This window comes from Onychomys torridus, chromosome 16, assembly GCF_903995425.1.
Source record: "Onychomys torridus chromosome 16, mOncTor1.1, whole genome shotgun sequence".
In the NCBI taxonomy this organism is placed as follows: Eukaryota; Metazoa; Chordata; class Mammalia; order Rodentia; family Cricetidae; genus Onychomys; species Onychomys torridus.
The window spans coordinates 43,580,150-43,593,010 of record NC_050458.1 but is presented as its reverse complement, the minus strand read 5'-3'; positions in this window follow the sequence as shown (position 1 = coordinate 43,593,010).

The following is a 12,861-nucleotide window of genomic DNA, read 5'->3' as shown; positions in this document are numbered from 1 at the left end:
CCTCACACGCACTATGCACCACACACGGACATACAATTGTCATCTAAGCAGCTACACAGAGGCATGTGTGCTTATACAGACAGCTACATGCAATACACTCACATAGGTATCTGGACACATCTGGACATTTACACACAAGTACAAGTGTGCAAGGAGCGACAGGCCCTGTGGGTATGTCTCTTACATGGTCACATAGGGCCTTGTGCTCAGAAGGGGCCACACGAGGCTTAATTTTAGTCCATTATTGTGTGTATGAGGATAGGTGTGCATGTATCATGGCTCATACACCACGGCACACCTGTGCAGGCCAGGGTACAACTTTTGGGAGTGGATTCTCTCCCACCGTGGATCTTGAAACTCAGATGCATGGTGAGTGTGTTTTACACACCAAGGCGTCTCACCAGCCCAACACTTCTTTTTTAGACTAGTCAAGCACAGTAGTTAGAAGCGGGGAGAGGGAGTTTAGAAGACGGAGTTCTATCTTTAACTGACTGTGAGCAATCAGTTGAGAGAACTCCCCACCTTCAGACCTGCCCACACTAGGTTTAATGCTCAGGGGTTTGCAATTCTTAGCAACGTTTGAACAAGAGGTCCGAGTTTCCATTTGGCGCTGAGCTCTGCACAGATGCACGCACAGTCGACTCCACTCACTCTGCTTTGCTCTTCCCTGTCTTGATCACCAGCCCCAACCCTCAAACTCAAAGGCTCCAGACAGAGAACTGCATGCAGCTGGTGGGGCCAATTCTGCAGAGCTGCAGTAATGCAGGGTGCCGACCTCTAGGTGGCAGCACCACTCTGCTCAAACCTGGGCGGGCTGCAGTCAGGAGGAAACTGGCCTCTCAGCTATGGGAATGGGGTGACCTGGGGTCCATTCTTCTCCTGGAAGTTTGAGATTCCCCAAAGCAATGGTCCCTGAAAGGATTATAAGGATTATCCGATCCACTGTGCTACCAATGTATTTTTTGTTTGTTTGTTTGTTTTTTTGAGACAGAGTTTCTCTGTGTAGTTTTGGAGCCTGTCCTGGATCTCACTCTGCAGACCAGGCTGGCCTTTAATTCACAGAGATCCACCTGGCTCTGCTTCCCAAGTATTAAAGGCATGCGCCACCACCTGGCTACCAGTGCATTTTTAATAGCTTTGGTTTAAAAATCTGGTTACAAGCCAGGAATGGTGGCACACATCTTTGACCCCAGCACTTGGGTGGCAGGCAGGCCAATGCCTGTGAGTCCGAGGTCAGCCTGGTCTGCATCATGAGTTCTGTGTCAGCCAGAGCTGTACAGTGAGACTCTGGTTTGAAAATACAAACAAACAAAAATCTGATTACAAACAACACATTTTATTATAGAAAACAGAACACACACACACACACACACACACACACACACACACACACAGAGAGAGAGAGAGAGAGAGAGAGAGAGAGAGAGAGAGAGAGAGAGAGAGAGAAATGGAAAAATCATCTTAACTTGATACTTAAACTATTTATTTTTTGTATGAGTCTATGATGTGAGAATGTGGGTTTGTGCATGTGAGTGCTGGTGCCTCTGGAGGCCAAAGAAGGTCAGACCCCTTGGAGCTGGAGTTACAGGCCACTTGGTGTGGCTGCTGGGAACTAAATGTGGGTCCCCTTCAAGAGCAGGAAGCACTCCTAACCCTCACATCTCTCCAGGCCCACATGCGGTTTTCAAAATGCCTTCAGCTTTTTCTTTCCTAGCTTTCTCTGCACCACGTCTTTGGTTTTTGGTGGCATCTCCCTACTCCAGAGCTCAAGTGAGAAACCAGGAGAAGGACCCAAGTCCTTGAAGTCACCTGTAACCCCCACACACTCCCCAAGCACTGGGGGGATGCAGTCTGTCCAGATCTCCACAGGGAAGCAGCCGGAAGACAGAGCTCATCTCTGTACAGGCACATCTGTCCATATCTGTCCACATCACCACCATTCCCTCTGAGGCCTCCTCCAGGTAGCAGAGGGTTGCCCACACCCCTTTCCTTAGAGGTCTGGCTCATTCCCCAGTGGGGTTGCTCTTGAGCCAGACTTAACAGGCAGGATAGGGACAGAGCCATTGTGCTCAGAAGGCACCTGCAGCTGGTGTGGGCACAGGTGGGATCCCCCATCACTCTCTGGGGAGATCAAAAATATCCTTGCCCTTTAGTGAGACAATGGTGTCAACATGTGTTACTGGATACTAATGACCCCCTCAGGGGACAGGGTGAGAAGGCTCTGTACACCCAGAGTTAGTTGAAGGCAAACAACAAACTCACTTATTCAATAACAGGGAAGGCCTTATATACCCTCTTCCCAGCATCCTGTCTGTGTTGCAATATGATAGCACTATGTGGTTGTCCCTCATTGGCTGGGCACAATCAGGAACTCTTGACAGCTCCTGTTGCTAGGCTCTCAGGCAGACTCCGCCTGTACTCTGACAGCAATTGGTGCTAGGTCCTCAGGCCGACTTCAGGTTGGCTCATAAGGAAATCTGTTATGTGCATGACTTGGCAAACTGATTTGAGCCAATTTTCTCAACTGTAGCATGAATCTTAAGTGTTCTTATTAATGAAACTCAACCTGAGGCCAGTTATTGGGGTGAATGCTGGAAGATCAGAGAAGCAGAACAAGCCACAGCTATCTCACCTTGCTCGTTCCTCAGGTGATCCTGTTTCCTCAGGCTGGAAGCTTCTGAGTCCTCCTCCACATGAATCTCAGCTGAACCGTGTTGCTCCAAAGCCTGAACGCTTCTTCAGCCAAATGCTTAACTAACTACATGCTTTTCTCCTCTAGTTCCTGGTCCTCATGCCTTACTCAACCCTGTGGTTCTGTCCTATTACAAACATGGTTGGACTCAGGAATAGCTGGGAAATTTTATTTTGGGTGTGTTTGAGGAGACTGTCTAGTCAGTGGATTGGGTAGGGGATGATCCACCTTTGTGGGTGGTCATCATCCAATTGGTTAGAGTCCCAGACAGAAGAAGAAGAAGGCAGAAGACAGATATCTTTTCCTCTCCTGGAACAGCGATACTGCTCCTGCTGCCCTGTGACACCAGAACTTTCCTAGACACCCTTGGGCCCTGAATGCAGGATTTGTATCAATAGAACCCCCAGTCTCAGTCTGTGAGTCTAGACAGAGCATTACATGAGGCTTTTGAATTTGTAGTGAGCCAGAGTCTCAACCGAGGCAGGTGGGGCAGCCTGTTTAGCATCACAAAGCTGGGCAGACCCTACAGAGGCTTCACTGCTTTAGGAGGGGCAGTGCACCTGACTGTCACAAGCTGAGGCAAAGTTTCAGGATGGATCAGTCTGAGCTCTGCCTCCATCCTGGAGACTAGGTCTTGGCCTGAGGAGGAAGAGGTCAGCCTCCAGTGCTGGGGGACAGTAGTCTGCTGCAGGCCACAGGAATGTATCATAAGAACTCAGCTGGTTATGGCAAAGTCACTACCTACCTGGAGGAATCAGGGAATTCCTCCAGAGGAAGCCAAATCCCAAGGAGTTTTTAGTATTATTTGGTTTATTATATATCAGCTCTATTCTGTTATGAAAATCATGTGTGCCTTCATAGTTTTCCCAATTGACTTTTCCCTTAGAAGGGCTAAGTGTGGACTGATCACTCTCTGGACATACACATTCCAGGAATTTGGAGAACAGCTTCAGGAAAGGCTTTCTCTGGAATCAGATTATCTCCCTTAGCCACTTTCAAGGACTAACAGTGATAGCAGCCCACATACAAGTCTCCTGACTTAAATTCCACAAGGAGACAACGCGTAGGTCAGGTGGACATTAAGTAATAGCTTTACACAATTTAGCAGGGACCTTCCCTTTTTATACCGGGACTTCCAGGGCAGAGAACAGAGAAGAGAAAAGAGAATGAAGAACTAGATGGGTAAGAACTTGAGAGGAACAAACTGAAATGGGGAAGAACTAGATTGAAGGACTAGAAGAGAGAACTAGAGGAACGAGATGGAAGATGAGGAAGAGTCAGATGGGAAAGTCCTAGCTGGGTAAGAACAAGGTGAGAAGGCCCTAGGTGAGGCAGAATCAAGACGAGAGAATTAAGATAGAACTTAAGAGGGAGCAGTAGATAACAGAGAGAAATCAGGCAAGAAAGGAGCTAGGCACGAGAACAGAACTGAAGCTTTGTAGAAAGGATGTTATGCCAGAGGAATTAAAGCAAGTGGACTATGGAACTTGGTATGCTGAGATTCTATTTCCCAAAAATAGTCCTCGCCGTTAGTAGTTCTCTCTCCTGAGCCCCTGGGATGTAGAAAATTAAGGCTGGTCCCTCTAATATTATACAAGAGTAGTCTGCCACCTGCTCCAGGACAAGGCCATCCTTGGTGTATGAGGATGCTGGGATCACCTCCTCCCAAGGTGCTCCTAGGCTCACAAGAGTTGCTGGACACGGGACGGACAGGGCTGTCCAGAGTGAACCTGGAGAGCTGGCACATATGTACAGGCAGCTTGATATTGTCATCAGACTCTGGTGGCCTACAGGCTGAGGTTCCAGATTCATGGGACCGAGGCTGGGGTTCTAAACTGAGGGGAACCCTGAAGTGGGGGCCAGGAACCAGCCCCTGTGAGCAACGTGAACATCAGGTCTGTACTGGTGATATAACCAGGGAGTACTGGGGGTGGGTGGGTCTCAGGACTATGGGAGTCCCCAAAGCTCATAAGCAAAGCTGGGACCTCTCCCAGCAGATGCCCCCAGGGGCATCCTCTCCAACCCCCACCTTCTTCTCTGTCTCCAGCTTCTCTTGGTTAGGGTCCTCGCCTCCCAAGTGTCTAGGTCCCTCCTGGACTGGACCCAGAATGTGTGTCTGTCCAGCATTTCCTTTGTTCCCTAGTGTTAGCTGTAGCCATCCGTGTCCTTGGTGACAGTGAGTTCGGAGGGGGTATCTGGACTAGAGGGAGGGTGATTTCAGAAATCCTCACAGTGTCCTCTCCCCAGTGGAAGAGTCCCGTTAGTCCAAGCTGGTTGCAAGTGTTCTCTTCACTGCCTGGATCGCTCCAGGTCTCATCTCTCTTAGATCTTTCGGTCACAAATTCTAGGGTCAGCTGAATGAGCATCGCCCCCTGGTGGACATCAAGAAACACTACTCTCAGATTGGTAGGTTTGAGTGGAAACTGCCTGATATTTGAAAGACAAAAGGCGCCACCCTGTGCCTTTGGCGCTAAGGTCATCTGGATGCAGTGTCATCCCATTAAAAGCACACTTTTAAGGCCTCCCCCAACCCAGGCTCTGGCTTGTCTTATTTTCGCGGCATTCTATGTAGGTTTATTGGCCTGAGATAGGCTGTGTCCTTCAGGGACTAGGCTCTCTATGCCACCCACCCCATCTCCAGAGAGCCAGAAACCCTGGATAACATCAGAGCATAAGTCAGGGTGACATATCTCTTGTCCTTGAGGTGTATAGCATATAGCAAGGACAGAATAATAATGACACAGAGAACTCATTTGCTTCTGTGTTATTTCCTTGTGTGTGTGCAAGTGCTCATGTGCAGGCGCATGCGTTCAGCATTCACATGGAGGCCAGAGGTCCACATCTGCTATCTTCCTTGGTATCTTGCTTTCTAAGCCATCTCTCCCAGAGTCCAGAGCTTAGTGACTTGGCCAGACTGTTTGGCCAGCAAGCCCCAGGTCTCCCTGCCTCTGTCTTTTCAGTCACCTGGTGGGCAGCACTACCACAGTGCTGTGGGATGTTCTGGATGTTAAATGTGTTGCTCTGATTGGTTAATAAATAAAACACTGATGGGCCAGTAGCCAGGCAGGAAGTATAGGTGGGTCAAGGAAGGAGGGGAATTCTGGGAAGTAGAAGGCTGAGGCAGAGAGACACTGCCAGCCACCACCATGACAAGCGAGATATAAGGTACTGGTAAGCCACGAGCCACGTGACAACTTATAGATGAATAGAAATGGGTTAATTTAAGATAGAAGAACTAGATAGTAAGAAGCCTGCCATGGCCATACAGTTTGTAAGCAATAAAAGTCTCTGTGTGTTTACTTGGTTGGGTCTGAGCAGCTGTGGGACTGGTGGGTGAGAGAGATTTGTCCTGACTGTAGGCCAGGCAGGAAAACTGTAACTACAAAGAGAAAACTCTAGCTACACCACAGCTTCCCAAACTTAGATGCTGGGGATGGTACTCGGGTCCTCGACCAACTCAGCCATCTCCTGACCCACCCTGTGGTTATTTCCATTATTTCTAGCTTGCTATAAATAAGTAAGGTCCAGCTTTCCTGGGCAACTTAGTGAGACCCTGAGTCCAGATGAAAAGTAAAAAGAGGGCTGGAGGCTGGGGAAAGCACTTGCCTAATGTTCATGAAACCAGAAATTCAGCACGCATCATGGGGCCGGGGGACATCTTGACAGAGGGGACAGCAAAGACCTTGGGATGGGAGGATGCCTGAGAGCCACACCCACACCAGAAGAGAGGATGGTGCTGATGAAGTCCCAGCTGGGGAGGGACCTCCAAAGGACACGGGTTTGAGGGCTGCGTCCGTAGTTTCTGGGTGAGGAAGGCAGAATTTGAAGGCATGGCACAGGAGTCCTGGGAGATGCTGGAGGGGAAGGATCTGAAGACACAGCAAGGGAGGGAGGGACGACAAGGAGACAAGGCCAAGATGCAGGGGGCGTGGCGGCTTCTGTTGAGCCAAAGCAGTGGGCAGAAACAGCCCGAAACCCGTTGGTTCTGGGAACAGCTCAGGCTGGATGGTGCAGTGAGCTAGGGGCCAGGAAAGGGTGTTTAAGAGAAAACGTGAGACAAGAATGAGCCTAAAGTTTCTGGTCTGAGCGACTGAAAACGGAATTGCCATCCAGAGAGAGAAGAAAGAAAACATGGCAATTGAGAGGGCACACCACACATGCAGGCAAAGCACCCATACGCATAAAAATAAGTAAATCTCAAGGTTTAAAAGGTAAAAGATGAGGCCGGGTGGTGGCAGCGGCGGCGGCGGCGGCGCACGCCTTTAATCCCAGCACTCAGGAGGCAGAGACAGGCGCATCTCTGAGAGTTCGAGGCCAGCCTGGTCTCCAAAGCGAGTTCCAGGAAAGGCGCAAAGCTACACAGAGAAACCTTGTCTCGGAAAATCAAAAAAAAAAAAAAAAAAAAAAAAAAGGTAAAAGATGAGCAAAAATCTTTTCGATTTTTTTAATCTAATGTTCTACGCCAGAGAGGCTTGCTTCGGGGTGGGGGCAGTACTCCCCAGAGCACCACTTGCTTTTGGATACATACTCTTGAGAGGTGACTGGAAAGAATATTTCCAGACACCAATAAGTCTGCATTTGCTTGTTTATTTATTCCTTTCTTTAATCATGTGGTGCTTGAGAACAAACCCAGGGCCTTGCACATGCTGAACCAGGGCGACTCAGTAAGTCCCCCTTTTAATAGTAAAATGGTCAACCACATTCTCATCTGGGGACTAGCTAGAATGGGTCATTAGCAATGAACCACTCAAAACACCTCGGGCTTCCATGGTTTACCAGCGGGCTCTTCCCCAGTGCTAAGCTCAGAGTTCAAATGCTTAGCTGCTATAGCGCTTTGAAGAACCAAATATTCCCTGGTTAATAACACCCAAGGAAGGGGCAGGAGGCTAGGAAAACTTACCCATGTGTGCAACACATTCTCCGGTCCCTAGACTGGGAACAATACATAAAGGTCTTCCTCGAGGAAGAAAACTTGAGCTTGGTAGATGATTACAGGCCATTCTGAGCTGGAGGCAGGCTCGCTGGGGCTCCACAACAGGCTTGTAGTTTGGAGCTCAGCCAGAACCAAGGTCTCAAAGGTCTCAGAGCCAGATTGTTTTCTGTGCTACCTGATCACCAACTCCTGTCACTCAGGGAAAAGATGAGCCATTCAAGCTAATAAGTGTCTTTGTTCTGCACATTAGGACGCTGGGTAATCCAGTTGTTTCAAACGCTTGTGAGATCTCACTCAGATTTTATTGCATAATTCATAACAATGATGATGGCTCAAGATTGACATGAACAGGCATTAATGACTCAACCCTGCTTCATGAGGAGACGGGGCACTCAGAGGCTGTGAAACATCAGAATCAGACACCACTCTGACCCTGGGACTCTAGAAAGTAAACTAAAAGCACACGCGAAGGTTCATCCCACACACTCGCCTTCACATGTGGACGGTAAACACGTTATCTCATAGGAGAGACCAGAGTGGATGTTAGCGGAGGAAGGGACAGGGCCCACAGAGAGGGGTGACTGACAAGTGAATAGCACTCCAGAGCACAGGAGGTGACTGCAACTCACAATCACGTACCAGATGTACCAGCAGAGCTGGAAGAAATGATGGTCACGTGGTTGACACGGAGATGATCCATGAGATGGTCCATGTATGTACACTTATTACTGGGCTTTGATCACTACACACTTGTACATCTACTAAAACACCCTGCACCTGATGTTGTGTTTCATGCCTGTGATTCCAGGGAGGCCAAAGCAGCAGGACTGGGAATTTGAAGCCAGCCTGGGCTACACTGGGAGACCTGGGCTGGACAGATAGCACAGCACATATTGTTCTCGAAGAGGAAGAGGAACTGAGTTCAGCTCGCAGCACCCACGATGGATGTGCCAGTGTGGGCTGTGAGTTCCTTTGAATCCCATCTCTACTTGCGGTGAAATCACTCTGGTCTTCAGATGTACAGAAGAAATCCAGACTCTAAGATGCCAATATCACTTCCAGAGCCATAAGACCTGTGCAGGAAAAATTAAAGCCAGGGGCCGCCACCACTGGTGTGGGAGGACTGCCATCTTCCTTAGCCAGCGATCTCTAGATCTGTGGTTCTCAACCTTCCTAATGCTGCAACCGTTTAAGACGGTTCCTTAGGTTGTGGTGACCCGAAACCATAAAATTATTTTCATTGCTAATTCAAAACTGTAATTTTGCCTCTGTTGTGAATTGTAATGTAAATATCTGTGTTTTCCGATGGACTTAGGTGATCCTCATTCAGTGCCCAAAGGGGTAGAAACAACCTTCAGGTTGAGGCCCTCTGCTCCAGAGAGACAAACCAATAGAAAGGAGGAAGAGAAAAGGGGATTCAGAGTGTTAGCTTATGTGGTTATGGACCCTGGAAAGCCCCAAGGGACTCTCGTCAAGCTGGAGATGCTGGGACATCATATCATAATACAAATTCGAAAGCCTCATGTAATGCTCAATCTGGACCCACAGGCTGGGACAGGGGATCTATAGATATAAATCAGGGCTGAAGGGTCTCTTGAAAAGTTCGGGTGCCACAGGGCAGCAGGAGTGTTCCTGTTCCAGGAGAGGAAAAGATCTGTCCTTTGCCTTCTTCTTCTTCTTTTTTTGTAGCTGAGGATCGAAACCCATGCCTTGCACTTGCTAGGCAAGCGCTCTACCACTGAGCTAAATCCCCAACTCCCTGCCCCCCCCCCCACCTTCTTCTTTTATCTGGGATTCTAACCAATTGGATTATGACTGCCTACAAAGGTGCCTCATCCCCTTCCTGATCCACTGACTAGACAGTGTCCTCAGACACACTCGAAACGAAACTTCCCAGCTATTTCCAAGTCCAGCCATGTTGACACCATTGTCCCACTAAAAGGCAAGGATATTTTCGATCTCCCCAGAGAGTGATGGGGGGATCCCACCTGTGCCCACACCAGCTGCAGGTGCCTTCTGAGCACAATGGCTCTGTCCCTATCCTGCCTGTTAAGTCTGGCTCAAGAGCAACCCCACTGGGGAATGAGCCAGACCTCTAAGGAAAGGGGTGTGGGCAACCCTCTGCTACCTGGAGGAGGCCTCAGAGGGAATGGTGGTGATGTGGACAGATATGGACAGATGCGCCTGTACAGAGATGAGCTCTGTCTTCCGGCTGCTTCCCTGTGGAGATCTGGACAGACTGCATCCCCCCAGTGCTTGGGGAGAGTGTGTGGGGGTTACAGGTGACTTCAAGGACTTGGGTCCTTCTCCTGGTTTCTCACTTGAGCTCTGGAGTAGGGAGATGCCACCAAAAACCAAAGACGTGGTGCAGAGAAAGCTAGGAAAGAAAAAGCTGAAGGCATTTTGAAAACCACATGTGGGCCTGGAGAGATGTGAGGGTTAGGAGTGCTTCCTGCTCTTGAAGGGGACCCACATTTAGTTCCCAGCAGCCACACCAAGTGGCCTGTAACTCCAGCTCCAGGGGTCTGACCTTCTTTGGCCTCCAGAGGCACCAGCACTCACATGCACAAACCCACATTCTCACATCATAGACTCATACAAAAAATAAATAGTTTAAGTATCAAGTTAAGATGATTTTCCATCTCTCTCTCTCTCTCTCTCTCTCTCTCTCTCTCTCTCTCTCTCTCTCTCTTCTCTGTGTGTGTGTGTGTGTGTGTGTGTGTGTGTGTTCTGTTTTCTATAATAAAATGTGTTGTTTGTAATCAGATTTTTGTTTGTTTGTATTTTCAAACCAGAGTCTCACTGTACAGCTCTGGCTGACACAGAACTCATGATGCAGACCAGGCTGACCTCGGACTCACAGGCATTGGCCTGCCTGCCACCCAAGTGCTGGGGTCAAAGATGTGTGCCACCATTCCTGGCTTGTAATCAGATTTTTAAACCAAAGCTATTAAAAATGCACTGGTAGCCAGGTGGTGGCGCATGCCTTTAATACTTGGGAAGCAGAGCCAGGTGGATCTCTGTGAATTAAAGGCCAGCCTGGTCTGCAGAGTGAGATCCAGGACAGGCTCCAAAACTACACAGAGACACTCTGTCTCAAACAAACAAACAAACAAACAAACAAAAAATACATTGGTAGCACAGTGGATCGGATAATCCTTATAATCCTTTCAGGGACCATTGCTTTGGGGAATCTCAAACTTCCAGGAGAAGAATGGACCCCAGGTCACCCCATTCCCATAGCTGAGAGGCCAGTTTCCTCCCCACTGCAGTCCGCCCAGGTTTGAGCAGAGTGGTGCTGCCACCTAGAGGTCGGCACCCTGCATTACTGCAGCTCTGCAGAATTGGCCCCACCAGCTACATGCAGTTCTCTGTCTGGAGCCTTTGAGTTTGAGGGTTGGGGCTGGTGATCAAGACAGGGAAGAGCAAAGCAGAGTGAGTGGAGTCGACTGTGCGTGCATCTATGTAGTGCTCAGCACCAAATGCAAACTCGGACCTCTTGTTCAAACATTGCTAAGAATTGCAAACCCCTGAGCATTAAACCTAGTGTGGGCAGGTCTGAAGGTGGGGAGTTCTCTCAACTGATTGCTCACAGTCAGTTAAAGATAGAACTCCGTCTTCTAAACGCTCCTTTTCCCTTCTAACTACTGTGTTTGACTAGTCTAAAAAAGAAGAAATGCGGAGCTGGCAAGATAGTTTGGTGCATAAAACACACCATTCAGGTCAAACGATCTGAGTTTCAAGACCCAGGATGGGAGAGAATTCACTCCCAAAAGTTGTACCCTGGCCTGCACAGGTGTGCCGTGGTGTATGAGCCATGATACATGCACACCTGTCCTCATACACACAATAGTTAACTAAATTAAATCAAAGCTGCTGTGGCCTCTTCTGAGCACAGGGCCCTATGTGACCATGTAAGAGACATACCCACAGGGCTGTCCCTCCTTGCACACTTGTACTTGTGTGTAGACTAGCAATGCTGTGTGTGTAAATGTGCAGATGTGTCCAGATACCTGTACCCCCTTGCTGTCTGTACAAGCACAGGCGCCTCTGCTTAGATGACAATATCCACGTGTGGTGGTGCATAGTGCATGTGAAGAGAGCAGGATTCAATGTTCCAGAACTCAGGTCCTACTTATCTGACTGGAACAGCAGGACACAGACCTGCCTTTATCCGCACTCAGGCAGGTGAGACTCTGGCATGACCTCTAACAGCACAGGGTGTGTCCCCGGGCAAGCTCAACTCCCAAATGTTGTTGAACTGGTGTGGGTTCCTGCGGGTCCACGGGAAGAGGCCACAGTGCACTTAACGGATGTCCTAGCCCTTCCAGCTACAGGGGGACTCAGCCTCTCCTGGACGGAGACACCCTCCCTTAGCCAAGACACTTTTATTGATCTCCAAGTTTATGCTTTTAATAAGTTGCTTTCCAATCCCCAAAACATCCCGACCAAGCCTCCAAAGGGACATTGCCAAATACAAACTCTCAATGAGGAATATCAGTCACAGTGTGCCTGACTTTTCCCACCCATGTTTGCACAGGCTTTGTCCCCTTGGGAAACTCTCAGACAAGGTTGCCATGGAGGGCCACAAGAGGAACAAAAGATGACTTAAGGCTAGGTGCTAGCACTTTGGAGCCAGACTAGGTGTAGCTCAGTGGGAACTCTCCCATCACCCGCTACTCCACAGGCCAGTCTCAGTGGTCCACCACCTCCATGCTCAGCTGGCTGGTGAAGGATGATTCTGTCAGGAGTAGACAATGAGATCCCTGAAGACAGGGCTCTGTTTTGAGCCACCCTGGGGTGTAATTTCAGACCCCATAGATGCGGGTCATCTCTTCCCTTGGCTTCTCTGCTCCTCCTGAGAGCCTTTCTTTCCTTCAATCTCTCTCTCTCTCTCTCTCTCTCTCTCTCTCTCTCTCTCTCTCTTTCTGTCTCCTCCTTTCTGAGTTCAAGAGCAATAGCCTATGGGAAATACAGAGGCTGCTGTGTTCTTCTCCATGACCTGCTCTGTGCTCTGAATGGTCATTGCTCAGCCACTGCACTTGGTTATCCTGTGAAGGATGCCCTTGACTCTCCTATGTACAGGAACCTGAGGTCAGCTGAGCCCCAGCCCTGATTCAGCCCCACTCCCTACTTTCCAAGTCAAGATTTGAAATTCATTCCATGTTAGGAAAGGGATTTGTGTCTGAAAGAGGCGGCCGGAGAAGGGTGACAGCCCCTGTGATACACGCACAGC